Here is a 14,343-nt window from a genome sequence, read left to right as displayed (position 1 = left end):
TGAGAATAAACTGAGGGTTGATGGGGGGGGTGTGAGGGAGGGGAAAGCGGGTGATGGGCATTGAGCAGGGCACCTGTTGGGATGAGCACTGGGTGTTGTATGGAAACCAATTTGACAATAAATTTCATATTAAAAAAATTTTTTTTAATCTGAAAATTTCAAAAAAAAAGAAGTGAGGATAATTTTGAATTTGGAAAAAATAACTTTCATTATTTAAAAAAAACAAGAGTCTAGATTATATCATCATTAGGGTCACTGGTCACAGGTTGGGTTCTTCAGAAGCAGATGCCGAGCTGGATTTCAGGTAGAAGATGTTGGTCAAGGATCGATACTTGGGCAAGGAAGGGAGTGGAAGGAGAATGAATCAGAGGAGGCAGTAAAGACCTGAAGAGGCTTTACCACCCCACTAGAGCACTTTTAGAGCAAGCACTGCCCACATGAGTGTCCCACATTGGGTCAAAATGGCCTGACCTTTCTCAGTCACCAAATGCAGGCTGCACGCGGAGGGGCACGACCTCAGGTGAAGAGTGGCCTCTGTAGCTGAGGCAGAATCAGACGGATTTAACAGCTAGAGGCTCCTCTTGATTACACCCCTTGCAGTTGGGCAGTAAGTCTTTCCTGGAAGGGAGATCTAGGTGCCTTCCACAACCATGCCTTCCCTCCTCGATCCCGGTTCTTAGGCTCCCGCATCACATGCTTAGTTACTACACAAACAATAACAAAACAATCTTACATAGCACGTTTACCATGTTCTCACATATGGCACGCTTCCCTAATTCATAGGACAGAACCAAGAGGACTGTGAGGGATGTTTTTGTTTTTTTTTTAATTTTTTTTTCAACGTTTATTTATTTTTGGGACAGAGAGAGACAGAGCATGAACGGGGGAGGGGCAGAGAGAGAGGGAGACACAGAATCGGAAACAGGCTCCAGGCTCCGAGCCATCAGCCCAGAGCCCGACGCGGGGCTCGAACCCACGGACCGTGAGATCGTGACCTGGCTGAAGTCGGACGCTCAACCGACTGCGCCACCCAGGCGCCCCGAGGGGTGTTTTTGAAAAGCACTGCACAGCTTTTTCATGACATTTGCTTTCCCCACTTCAGTAAGGCCATTTCATCTAAGATTGGTTCAAATTGTGAAACAGGGAACTTAAGCGCTTCCTCTTCTCAATGCAATTCTCTCCCCTGCTAGCAACTCTTTTCCTTGTTCCTGTCAGACAGCTGTTGCTCTAATATTGGCAAAAATCCCTGTGCTCATGGTAACATCTTACCCCAGCCTCTCCTTCAGGTAGCTCCCTCTCTCTTTTCTACAACTGGCTAAGCCTGGAAAATGACCGACACACTTAATGCAAACAGGTTCTAATGACTAAGTACAATGCACTATTCTGCCAAACACAGTTGTGTTTCAAAAGTGGTGCCCACATGTAACAACAGAAGCGTAGGCAACAAAAGAAAAAAATAAATTGGATTTCACCCAAATTCAAGACTTTCGTGTATCAAAGGATATTATCAATGGAGCGAAAAGATAACCCACAGAATAGGAGAAAATATTTGCAAATCATATATCTAATAAGGTACTGACATATATAAGGAACTCCCCAAAACAAACAAAAAAAAGCCAAACAAAACTCAAAAATGAACTTTTTGGGGCACCTGGGTGGCTCAGTCAGTTGAGCGTCCGACTTTGGCTTGGGTTGTGATCTCACGGTTCGTGAGTTCGAGCCCCTCACCAGGCTCTCTGCTGTCAGCCTGTCAGCGCAGAGCCCACTTGGGATTCTCTGTCCCCCTCTCTCTGCCCTCTCCCCTGCTTGCGCTCTCTCAAAAATAAATAAACATTTTTAAAAATGAACTTTTTGATTAGAGATTTCTCCCCAGAGTATACACAAATGGCTAATAAGCAACCGAAAAGATGCTCAGCATCACTAGTCATTGGGGGAAATGCAAACCAAAACCACGATGAAATACCACTTCATGCTCATTAGGATGGTTATTATAAATAAACAAAAACAAAATGAAAAACAGAAAATAAGCATTCGCAACGACGTGAAGGAATTGGATCACTTATGCATTGCTGGTGGGAATGTAAAATGATGTAGCTGCTGTGGAAAATATGGCAGTTCCTCAAAAAAGTTAAACATAGAGTTATCATAAGAGTCAGCAGTTCCACGTCTGGGGACCTACCCAAAAGAACTGAAAGGGACTTGAATGGACATTGGTGCTCCCATATTTGTAGCAGCATCATTAACAATAGCCAAGACATGGAAATAACCCAAATGTTGGATGAAGTGGTGTGTACATACCATGGAATATTATTCGGCCTTAAAAAGGAAGGGAATTCTGATATGTGCTACAATGTGGATTAACCTTGAGGACATCACGCTAGGTGAAAAGCCAGACACAAAAGGCTACATATTATACGATCCCATTGATATGAAATGTCTATAATTGGTTAATCCACAGAGGAAGTAGATTAGTGTTGCCAGGGGCTGGGGGAACGGAGGAATGGAGAGTGACTGATAATGAGTCTGAAGTTCCCTTTGGGGGTAATGAATATGTTCAGGAATTAGACTGTAGGGATGGTTGTACAGCTTTACGAACATACTAAAAACCACTGAATTTTATACTTTAAAAGGGTGAATTTTATGATATGTAAATTATAGCTCAATTTTAAAATTTGTTCAGATAGTTCCAACTTCATGAAGACCTCCCTGAGCCTTCTGGTTAGGGTTAACCACTCCCTCTTGTGCACAACTTTAGATCACATCTTTATTGAGTCATGTCATTTTTTGTAATATCCCAGCCCCTGAGCTCCACCTAGACAGGACTGCATCTTGTCTATGCCTGTATCTTCTACCCGGCACACTGCTTGAAACTCAGCACACAGTCAATAAACACGGGTTGAACTGAAGATATTACCTACTTTCCAAGACTTTATAATACACAGCAATATTGAGCAATCCATTTGTTGGATATGATAAATATTATCCACACATTATGTGTAAGACTTCAGTGATATAAAAATGAAAGATGCATGGCCTCTACCTTTGAGGAACTACAAATTTTTGGTGGAAATAAGCATACTTAAATACAGGCATACCTCAATTTATTGTGCTTCACAGATACTGTGTTTTTTTTTTTTTTCTTTTATAAATTAAAGGTTTGTGGCAATACTGCATCAAACAAGTCTGTCGGTGTCATTTTCCCAACAGCATTTGCTTTGTTTCTCTGCATTACGTTTTGGTAATCTTTGCAGTATTTTACACTTTTTCATTATTGTTATATTTGCTGGTCGGCGATCTTTGATGTTACTACTGTAATTGTTCTGGGGCACCATTGGCAAACTTAATCTATAAATGTTGTGTGTGTTCTGAATGCTCCAGCCACCGAGCATTCTCATGTCTTTGTCCCTCTTCTCAGTCCTCATTATTCCCTGAGGCACAATACTATTAGGCCAATTAATAACCCTACAATGGTCTGTAAGTATTCAAGGGAAAGGAAGAATCACGTCTCTCACTTTAAATCAAAAGCTAGAATGATTAAGCTTCATGAAGAAGGCGTGTTGAAAGCCAGAGCCTGAGCCAGAGCAAGGCCCTCATTCTCTTCAATTCTATGAAGGCCGAGCAAGGTGAGAAAGTTGAAGAGTTTGAAGCTAGGAGAGGTTGGTTCGTAAGGTTTAAGGACAGGAGCCGTCTCTGTAACCTAAAAGTGCAGGAGGAAGCAGCAGGTGCTGATGCAGAAGCTGCAGGAAGGTATCCAGAAGATCCAGCTAAGACAATTAACAAAGGTGGCTACACTAAACAACAGGTTTTCAATGTAGACAAACAGCCTTATATTAGAAGAAGATGCCATTTAGGACTTTGATGACTACAGCAGGAGAAGGCACTGCCTGACTTCAAAGCCTCAAAGGACAGGCTGACTCTCTTGTTAGAGGTTAATACAGCTGGTGACTCAAAGTTGAAGCCGATGCTCAGTTACCATTATGAAAATCTTAGGGCCCTTAAGAACTATGGTAAATCTACTCTGCTTATGCTCTAAACGGAAATGGAAAAACAAAGCCTGGATGACCGCACATCTGTTTACAACATGATTTACTGAATATTTTAGGCCCACTGTTGAGACCTGCTGCTCAGAAAAAAAAGATACCTCTGAAAATATTATTGCTCATTGACAATGCACCTGGGTGCCCAAGAGCTTCAATGGAGATGTACAACAAGATTCATGTTGCTTTCATGTCTGCTAACACAACATCCCTTCCACAGCTCATGGGTCAAGGGGTCATTTCAACTTTTGAGTCTATTTAAGAAATACATTTCATAAGGCTGTAGCTGCCATAGATAGTGATTCCTCTGATGGAGCTGGCCAAAGTAAATGGAAAACCTGGAAAGGATTTGCCATCGTAATACCATTAAGAACATACATGACTCATGGTAAGAGGTCAAAATGTCAGCATTAACAGGAGTTTGGAAGAAGTTGAATCCACCTCTCCTGGACGACTTTGAGTGGTTCCAGACTTCAGTGGAGACAGTAACCGCAGATGTGGTAGAAATAGCAAGAGAATTAGAAGTGGAGCCTGAAGATGGGACTGAATGGCTGCCATCTCATGATCAAACTTGAATAGAGGAGGAGCGGCTCCTGATGGATGAACAAAGACAGCGGTTTCCTGAGATGGAATCTACTCCTGGTGAAGATGCTGTGAAGCTTGTTGAAATGACAACAAAGGATTCAGGACATTACCTAATATTACATACACTCAGTAAAGCAGTGGCAGGGTTTGAGAGGATTGGTTCCATTCTGAGAGAAGTCCTACTATGGGTAAAATGCTATTAAACTTTATTTTTAATGTTTAGGTATTTATTTTGAGAGAGAGAGAGAGAGAGAGAGAGCGCGCACGTGCACGGTGGGGTGTGGGGGGAGAGGGAGAGAGAAAATCCCAAGCAGGCTCCACGCTGTCAGTGCAGAGCCTGAGGTGGGGCTCGATCTCACAAACCATGAGATCATGACCTGAGCTGAGGTCAAGAGTTGGACACTTAATCAACTGAGCCACCCAGCCTCCCCTAAAATGCTCTTAAACAGCACATGCTACAGGGAAATTGTTTGTGAAAGGAAGAGCCAATTGACATAGAAACTTCACTGCTGTCTTAGCGTAAGAAATTGTGCAACGACCCAACCTTCGGCAACCACCATCCTGCACCCCTGATTGGTCAGCAGCCAACTGACCACATTGAGGCAGGACCCTCTACCAGCAAAAAGGATTATGACTTGCCGAAAGCACAGTTGGTGGTTAGCAATTTTTAGTAATAAAGTGTTTTTTAATTAAGGTATATGCATTTTTAAGATATAACACTACCGCACGCTTAATATACCACAGCACAGTGGCAACGTCACTTTCGTACACACTAGGAAACCAAAAAATTCATTTGGCTCACTATTTTGCAGGGAGGTCTGGAACTGAGCTCACAATGTCTCCGAAGTATACCTCGACACAAGGTAGAAAATAAGCGCCACGTGAATGGCATGACAATCCATAGCTAGCAGTTCAGTGAAGTAAAAAATGACTACCTTGGGGGTGATGAAGAAGATTTTGTTGATGTAGAGGCATGAAAGTGAACTTTAGGGTTGTAACAAGATGAGAAAATGAAAGCTTCCGCTGAGGCACATTCCAGAGCTGTGTGTTGGACCAAACTGCAAACACTTTCAAAGTAGGTGGTAAAAAGTGGGGGAAGAGAGGCAGGTAACTCTTAAATTGTCACCTACATTGATGGCATAAAGGGACGTTGAACTGGAGAGAGGAAGCATTTTGAACAAAGCATTTCTTTGCAGAGAGAACTACTGAGTGTGAAGAATTCTACCCTCCTCCCCAAGGGTGAAGGAGGAGAGAGAGGGAGATATGCTCCTTACCTCAAATTACAGCGCAGGACTTTGAGGGAACCACCTGCAGAGCTTAATGTGTGTCTCTGGCAGTTTGAGGCACACAGGACTGCCACCTGGCATGTACTTGAGACATGTAAATCTAGAGGGCTGAGGTGTGGGGAAGCAGCCACACTCCCAGAGGCCACCTGGGGAAACAGTGCTTCCTTCCAAGGGACCAGAGGAGGTCCCTGAGGGAAAGGGAGTCAGTCTGCTCAAAATGACCTCCCGCAGGGGTGGGGGCCTTAGCAGAAGCAAGCTGGATGGGGGACTGCTGTGCCATACCTCAGGGTGAAGTGTGGGGAAAGGGAAGGTCTCTGGGGAACCCACGAAAAAGTCCCTAAAAGAGCAATCAACTTTAACCAGCTGCAAGGTTCAGACAGCACCGGTTCGATCATTTCCACAGTACGTACTTATCAACAAGGGTTGTGCTAATTTCCCTTCCTAATTCCTCTTTACTAATGTCCCTCCCCAAACTCCAGACCCTGAAGGGGTCAGAGATAGGTTGATACAATGGAAGAAGAGAAGAAGGAACATTTGAGGAGGAAAGAGAAGCCAAGAATGCTTCTCTTCCTCACCTTCAAATGTCAAACTTCTAGCCTACGGTCAGCCCAAGCGTGAGGAGAGGAGAAACTTCAAGGTTCAAGTTCTAATTCTTCTCTTGGACTGCCATTTTAATTCCTGATTGCGACTTTATTTTGTGACTTAAAAAGTGACTGAGTGCTTTTATTACCTCTGAGGGACAACCTTTGTCTCCTCTAAGGGCAAGGAAGAGACAGCCCCTTGGTGAGATGTAAAGAGACAGTGGGGGGTCAAAAATGAATTTGCCTTAAGATTCCATTCTACCAGTTATGCTTGTTCAATGGAAGCATTACAGGCAGAGAAACAGGAAAAGGAGCCTCCAGCAAAATTACGGAGGTAGCCAGATCCAAGTTTTATTTGGCAAAGGAGACATAGATAAATACATCTATCCCAGGAGTAGGGACAGCGTGAGGGAGGCTGTAAATATGGACAGGGAGCTGACTGGAAGGGCCTCCAGTGCCAAGCTAAAGAGTCACTTAAATACTAAAGTAAAATGTCAGTGTATTTGGTATTTATTTCACATAATGTATTTTAAGTACTTGAGATCAGTAAAACAAAGTATTTAATACATTACAAATACAAAAATTGATAATCGTAAGTAAAATGTAAATATACTGAATATATATTAAATATGCTGTAATATAAAGATAAAATGTTGCTTAAGCACTACATAAAGTTTAATTGAGAGTTAAAAATGAATTGAAATTGACAACAACAAAATGAAATAAAATTATGATCTTTTTAAAAAAGTGATCTTGGTCTTTCAATGATGTCATCATTGAGTTATGAAAAACTTTCCAGTTGCTGAAAGTTTCTTTCTGAATCTACACTGGTTAAGGGAATAATAAGGAGATAATTGTAAGCTGTTCTCAAATATTTTTCTCTAGCCTGTGATCTTCAAACAATCCTATCTCTTGGGAGATAACTTTGAGGAAATTTGGAGGGGGGGCAATGTTTTGTTTCTCTGCAGAAACAACAATTTTTTTATTAAAAAAATTTTTAATGTTTATTTATTTTTGAGAGAGAAAGAGAGAGACAGAGAGACAGAGCATGAGCATGGGAGGGGAGACACAGAATCTGAAGGAGGCTCCAGGCTCTGTCAGCACAGAGCCTGATGTGGGGCTTGAACCCTCGAACCCTGAGATCATGATCTGAGCCAAAGTCGGGCACTCAACCAACTGAGCCACCCAGGCACCCCTAACAATTTTTTTATTGGTTACAAGCTACAAGCCATATATATATATATATATATATATATATATATATATATATATATATATATATGTATATGTATATATGCGTGTGTGTGTGTGTATCTTCCAAAAAAGTATTTCTCATTTGTTTTCATCTTCCTATTTTATCTTACCTAAGTAGAGATGTTAATGCAGATACCATATTAATGCCAATAGTGTCTGTTCATATTCCATTTGCTGGAAAGTCTTTGTAATAGATAAGAATCATTTCTGCATTAGAAGCTTTCCTTTGGTGGTTGCTATTTTCTTCTTTTGCTTGAAGTTTATGGAAGTATAGAAGACAGCTTTCTCAACAAGCTCACCTATAGTCAAAGTCTTTAAAAAAAATTTTTTTTACATTTATTTGTTTTTGAGAAACAGAGTGAGACAAAGCGTGAGCAGGGGAGGGGCAGAGAGAGATGGAGACACAGAATCTGAAGCAGGCTCCAGGCTCTGAGCAAGCGGTCAGCACCGAGCCTGATGCAGGGCTCGAACCCACAAACTGTGAGATCATGACCTGAGCCAAAGTCGGACGCTCAACCGACTGAGCCACCCAGGTGCCCCATCTATATAGTCCAAGTCTTAATGAAGCATGTCTGTGATATGTCAAGACATAAATAATTGAGATTTTTTTTTAAACTCCTAAATTAACAGTATGACACCAACAGAAATACCAGTATTCCAGGTATAAAGCAGCACGGAATACCAGACTGGTGGGCCACTGAACGCTGATACCAAGAATCATCCTGTGGGCAAAGGGGAGCCAATACAAGTGTTTACACAAGGAAATAACGGAGGTACAGAGGCAGAGGTAGACATACCTAATTGGAGTTCTAAGAGCTGCAGGAGAGGATTAAGCCCACGTCCCTCTGCTGAAAGGTGAGCAACTTCGCCGTGAGCCCCTGACAAGGCGCACAGGGGGTTGATTAATAACAGGACGAAAGACGGGAGAAAGGTGTGGAAGACATCTGCTGTGTCCCCTCATCATCCATTGTCCCTTTGCTGCTGAGAACAGTTCTCTGGGTCTCCTTTGAAGAGCTGCTTTCACCCCTCTGCTCGTTTGCTTTGGGTGGGTTTCACTTACTTCCCCATCAACTCCAGGGATGGTCAGAAATGATTTGTTCAGAAATTAAGCATGTGTCCCGAATCTGGCAAGTGATTCTGAGGCCCAGGATCTCTGTTTGCATGAAGGGAAAAAAAGCTCATTGTTTCCAGCTAAGCTGAATGGGGAAGAGTGACGGCCACGGTGCAAACCAGGGGCAGCCTAGCAGTCGCCAGACAGTTTGAAGTTACACAGTTTGAGGCTAAAAGCAACAGAGAGAGAGAAATGAAGCTGGAGGCCGCAAAAGAAGCCAGAAACCATCTGTATGTCCTCTTTGGAAAAACATCCATTCAGGGCTTCTGCCCATTTCTTTTCATTAGAAACCAATGTTATCAGTGCTTCTAGCCAGCTAAGCCTGAGGCAGTTCTGAAGTTTTCCATAACGTGGGCTAATCAATTCCTCTCTTTTCTTTCCTCCTGTTAACCCAGCTTGAATCAAGTTTTCTGCCACTTGTGACCCAACAAGTGCTAAATGATATTCAAGAAAATAATCGAGGAAGCCATCAATCACTGAGGTGATAACAGGAAGAGAGACACTTACTGGTGAGAAGTTCTGAAGGAAAACCAACGTTTTAATCTCACATGTTGGAGGGATACCACACACGCGATATAGCACACAAATTACTAACCCCTTCCCCAGCATAAGTTTAGCAGTATCTATCTGGGGCTCATATTATAGGTCCAGATGTTACACGGGCAGGGGCTCTAATTCAAACTACCCAGCAATCCAATTATAATTATGTACTTATATCTTTATAATTAATATGATAATACATAAGTAACATTATTATTTTTATTATTATTACTATTGATGGGTTTTCTCTTTTCCAAGCTTTTTGGGGAAAAGAGAAAACCCATCACTGGGGGAAATAATTTGTTGGAGGTGAAACTATCAGTCTTACCTGCCTCAATGTGTGTCTTTACCTCCTTCTTCCCTATCTTGCTGGAAGAGGTGACCCTTAATGAAAGACATAACCCTCCTGTGGATGGCTGATCTTAATTGGAGAGGTGGGACTTCTCCTGTCCAAGGTGGATCCTTCCTCCTTTCTTTATCATACCTTCTCCCACCTCCTTAAGGGCTTTGTCCTATCAATGATTCCTTTTTGTCTTGCTTCCTCTCTACTGGCAATTTTCTCCCATTTTTATAAAAAATCCCCCTGTACTAAAATAACGCCGTCCTAGACTATCAGTAGTTCTGAAAGTGTGATCTGAAGAGCTCCTATATCAGAATCACCTGGGGGTACTTGTCTAAAACTAAAATTACTAAAATTGCAGAGTCCTGGACCCCACCCTGATCTGTAAGACTCAATGGTGCCCTGGAACCTGCACTTTGACAAACCCTCCAGGTGATTCCAATGCACCAGGCAATGGTGCACTACCCTCACTTGTGTGTACTGTGAATATTTCACTTTCCCATGATCCTCAAATCTTCAAAAGCATCAAGCCTGGCTCCCTTCCCATACACATACTGATTTTGCAGAAAAAAGAAACCATTAAAGGAAAAAAAAACCCTCTAATTCCCATATTATAAATGTAACTCCATTCATGGGGTGCCTGAGTGGTTCAGTAAGTTAAGCGTCTGACTTTGGCTCAGGTCATGATCTCACAGTTCGTGAGTTCGAGCCCTGTGTTGGGCTCTGTGCTGACAGCGCGGAGCCTAGAGCTACGAGCTCTGTGTCTCTCTCTCTCTGTTTGCCCCTCCCCTGCTCAGGCTCTGTCTTTCTCTCTCAAAAATAAATAAACATTAAAAAAAAAAGAAAAAAAAGAAACGTAACTCCATTCACACACACCTACCCTTTCTACTTTTCCTCCTGTCAACATGGAAAATATGTACTTTCTCCTTCTGAGGCTAATTATGACATCTGAGTTCATTTGTCCCCTTTTCCTACCCTCCTAAGCGCTCCACTCGATCTTCTATCCTGTCTCTTATATTTTTAACCTCTCCGTATCCACAGCCTTCTTTTTATCAACATTTAAACATATGTACAATTGACCCTCAGACAACACGGGGTTAGAAGTGCTGACCTCTCCCTCCCGGCGCCCGGAGTCAAAAGTCCACCTATAACTTTTGGCTCCCCAAACACTTAACTACTAACAGCCTACTGTCGACCAGGAGTGTTACTGGTAACACAAGCAGTCAGTTAACACGCAGTTTGTACGTTATGTGTATTAGGTACCGTAGGCTTACAATCAAGCAAACTAGTAAAAAGAAAATGTTATTAAGAAAAACATACAGGAGAGGGGCGCCTGGGTGGCTCAGTTGGTTAAGCAGGCGACTTCAGCTCAGGTCATGATCTCACAGTTCGTGAGTTGGAGCCCCATATGGGGCTCTCTGCTGTAAGCTCTGAGCCCACTTGGGATCCTTTGTCTCCCTCTCTCTCTGCCCCTCCCCCACATGCATGCACTTTTGTCTCTCTCCAAATAAATAAATAAACATTAAAAAAATCATAAGGGAGAGAAAACACACTTACAGTATGTACTGTAATTACTGAAAAAACATCCATGTGTAAGCGTACACGCCCTGCTCACACCTGTGTTGTTCAATGGTCAACTGTGCAAACATCTCCCATCTTCAAGACGATTCTCCCTTAACTTCATGAACCAAACACCTCCAGCGACTGTACTCATTCACCTCCTCTTGTCGGCTAAACTTCTTCAAGATGTCTACACTTACTGCCCACTTGCTGCCCACTTCTGCTTAATTCCCACCCTGCTATTTTCCTGCAACTTCTCTCACTAAAATGACCCCAAATTCCTTTGTCGTTAAATCCAGTGGACACTCAGTCTGCACGTTATCGGACCTTTCAGTTCTATTTGACACTGTCGTCCATTCCCTTCTTGGAACCTTGGCTTCCTTGATATCTCACTCTCTTCTTCCTATCTCTGTGCTGCTCCTTCCCACTTTCCTTCTCAGGCTTCTCTCCCTCTGCCCTTCCCTTAAACGGCGGGCTCCTAGAGTTCTGTCCTAGCCCCCTTTTTTTTGCTTGCCTCACTCTATCCACTCGCCCCATGAATCTTACCCAAGCCTATTGTTTCAGCTAATAACTAGGTGCAGAAGAACCTCATGTATACATTCCCATCTGAGCTCCAGACCCACACAACCAATTATCTAGAAGGCATTTCTACTTAGATGCCTCACGGGTACCTCACATCAGATATATTGAAAATTACCTTGGCAACTTCTGCTCAACGCCCTTCCAGGTAAAAAGGCATTCTCGTGGAGCTGCCCAAGTCAGGAATTTACCAGTGATCCTTGACTCCTTCCTCCCTCTCTCTCCCGTTAACTCCCTCCTAAATGTTTCACACTCGGAACAGCCTTTCCCCAATCTTGCTCCCTTCCCATCCAGGGTGATACCCTGGAAGAAAAGGCCACAGTTATACTGACCAAATATTTGCTGTAGTTAAGTTTAGAAGTAGGCTGCAAGCTTCCTGTCAACCCAGTAAAAATGAAAGAAAAGTAATCTTCATAGTTTGTAATCCTCGTTCTAAGGCTAACATGTTACTCTAAAAGAAATTTCTCAGGAGGAGATTTATATAGGGAGCAAAATGCGATGAAATGGACAATGTTCTCAACAGCATCCCTGTGATAGATCCTATAATTTCACTCGGCAAGTATTTTTGGAGTACTTACTATGAACCAGGCTCTGTGCTCACCATTGCACATAAAACAAGTGAATGTGGTTATTTCTTATCTAATCTCATGATGAAAACCAATTTGGGCATCATGTTAAATGCCACTGTCTGCACACAATTTGGTGGGTTTCCCAAGCCATCCCTGCCTGATGGTAAAACTGGGGTCACAACAACAGCAGTTCAGTTCGTCCACCTCCTCCCCTCTCCCCCCGGGGCCATCCCCAGACCCTAGGGCATGACTTCACGATGTCTAGCTTTTCCTTTAAACCGCAGCTCACTTAAAAAAAAAAAAATTATAAACAAACAAACAAATGGCACTTACCAGCAGTATCAGCACCACCGTGCATCACATACTCAATATTTATAGGACTCCCCAAGAGTTGTCGCATATGTGCTGACAAACAGTGCTCTCAGCCACCACACAGAATCTGTCATTTTCCAACCTAACCTGCTCTGGCTTCCTGCGGAGATCCACTGCTAAGATATCCCCAGCGCAGTCACCCCAACCACACATGTGTGTCCCGGCCAATGTGTGTGTCCCGCTGCTCTTGCTTAAATAGGTCGAAGGTGCTGCTCCTGATGCTTGACAAACTTGTGCTGAGGCTGCCAGAGTGGAGGGTGTGGGCTAGGGTGGCCTGTCCATTGTGGCCGAAGGTACTGGTTCCCAGATGCCAACGTTACATCATCTTAAAGCTTACCCTGATGTACTGAAGCTGCCGAAGCTGTTCAAATTATCAGGGTCCTTCTGCACAAGAGTTGTACCATGTTTTGCCACGCTGTGGAGAACAGATATCTCTAACTGCGGGGATTATAGTTTCCAAAGCAGTGTTGTCTGGCACTCCCGGGGCCTATAGAAAAACAGCTTTCAGTTTGTACTCACATCAGGATGCACAATAAGACTTTGAAGAGAGTCCAACCAGGCAGGGGTGAGGCCAGGGGGAAAACTGTGACAATGAGCCCGTTCCAAAATCACCCTTCCCCCATAGTAGGGTATTCATAACCTTGCAGCTTGCTGAACAAGCTTAGATCCAGGTCAGAAGTCATACTCCGTAAGTATGTTGTCTTCAGATTTGGCCCAGTTTGATCCAGGACTAAAAATCAGAAGGATTTAGGAACTGGTTAGATGGCCTATATTCAGAGTCTTCTCACACAGGTCTCTCCTCTCAACTTGACCTTTGCCTTCAGACACAGCTGGTTCCATTATGTTCTGTTGTCAAGATTTAGAACCCAGGCTTGAGGCAGTCCCATATGCAAGAGAAACCAGACCAACAGGTGCTTACAGGTCACACTGTCCTTTGTAAATTAAGGTGTTTAGTCACTGGGACACTCACAGGCAGGCCCTGGATTTTTCCACAAGAAATATTATGGATATAAGTGAGCGTAAAGTTCTACGTGTATGCGACAACTTGGGCCTCTTTGAATTCAGAAGGGGCCGTTTAATCTTTAATCTTGGTAAGTGAAGATTAAATATAAAACGCCTAGTGCCATCCTTCGCAAGGGGTGATCACTCAGTAAATTGGTGTCTGGGCTCTTAGCCTCACAGACCCCAGCTTCCAGGACGGAAGTGTCCTACACGCCTTAGACTCAAAATTACTCCCCTCTATCACCCAGTTCTACCCCAGTCTTCTCTTTTCCTACCTTATCGGCCAGGCAAAGTCGCGGATTCATTCCTACCAACTACATTGACCACCCAGTCCCGGAGACTTGGACCCTCAGCTGCTGGGGAGCGAGATGCAAAGTCTGGGGCAAGAAATTACCTCCCAGCAATGAGCCCGCCGCGCGCAGCCTTGTGGGAGTTGTAGTTCTCACAACCCAGAGCCTCCAAAGAGGCGTCACCGTGGGACTCGTTTTCCCGTGCTCCTCGGCGCGGATCCACTTGGGACTGGTCCC

The 14,343-nt window shown here is 43.4% G+C and overlaps 1 long non-coding RNA gene across 14 annotated transcripts in view; it reads right to left on the bottom strand.

The window, feature by feature from the left end:
• The window catches only part of LOC113596804 (uncharacterized), a 102,780-nt gene extending 88,583 nt beyond the window's left edge, over window positions 1-14,197 (bottom strand). For 13 of the 14 annotated variants that reach the window (XR_008295221.1, XR_008295219.1, XR_003417640.2 and 10 more), the window contains exon 1: window positions 12,776-14,197. This is a non-coding gene — a long non-coding RNA (uncharacterized LOC113596804). Of the gene's footprint in view, window positions 1-8,540; window positions 8,897-12,775 lie in introns of all 14 variants that reach the window. The other variant, XR_008295223.1, reaches the window with a different exon arrangement.
• Window positions 14,198-14,343: the final 146 nt, after the last annotated feature.

The sequence above is a fragment of the Acinonyx jubatus genome, chromosome C1 (genome assembly GCF_027475565.1).
Source record: "Acinonyx jubatus isolate Ajub_Pintada_27869175 chromosome C1, VMU_Ajub_asm_v1.0, whole genome shotgun sequence".
NCBI lineage: Eukaryota > Metazoa > Chordata > Mammalia > Carnivora > Felidae > Acinonyx > Acinonyx jubatus.
This window is presented reverse-complemented; position numbering and strand designations above follow the sequence as displayed.